The sequence below is a fragment of the Nematolebias whitei genome, chromosome 8 (assembly GCF_014905685.2).
Source record: "Nematolebias whitei isolate Nwh7 chromosome 8, NemWhi1, whole genome shotgun sequence".
Classification (NCBI taxonomy): Eukaryota; Metazoa; Chordata; class Actinopteri; order Cyprinodontiformes; family Rivulidae; genus Nematolebias; species Nematolebias whitei.
The window spans coordinates 32,616,089-32,616,415 of record NC_056505.1 but is presented as its reverse complement, the minus strand read 5'-3'; positions in this window follow the sequence as shown (position 1 = coordinate 32,616,415).

The window sequence follows — 327 nt, the reverse complement described above, 5'->3', positions numbered from 1 at the left end:
CGTTGAACCGAGGAGATGAAGATCACAGGCATCCATCGTTGAACCGAGGAGATGAAGATCACAGGCGTCCAGCGATGAACCGAGAAGATGAAGATCACAAGTGTCCATCGTTGAACCGAGGAGATGAAGATCACAGGTGTCCATCGTTGAACCGAGGAGCTGAAGATCACAGGCGTCCATCGTTGAACCGAGGAGATGAAGATCACAGGCGTCCAGCGATGAACCGAGGAGATGAAGATCACAGGCGTCCAGCGATGAACCGAGGAGATGAAGATCACAGGTGTCCATCGTTGAACCGAGGAGATGAAGATCACAGGTGTCCATCGT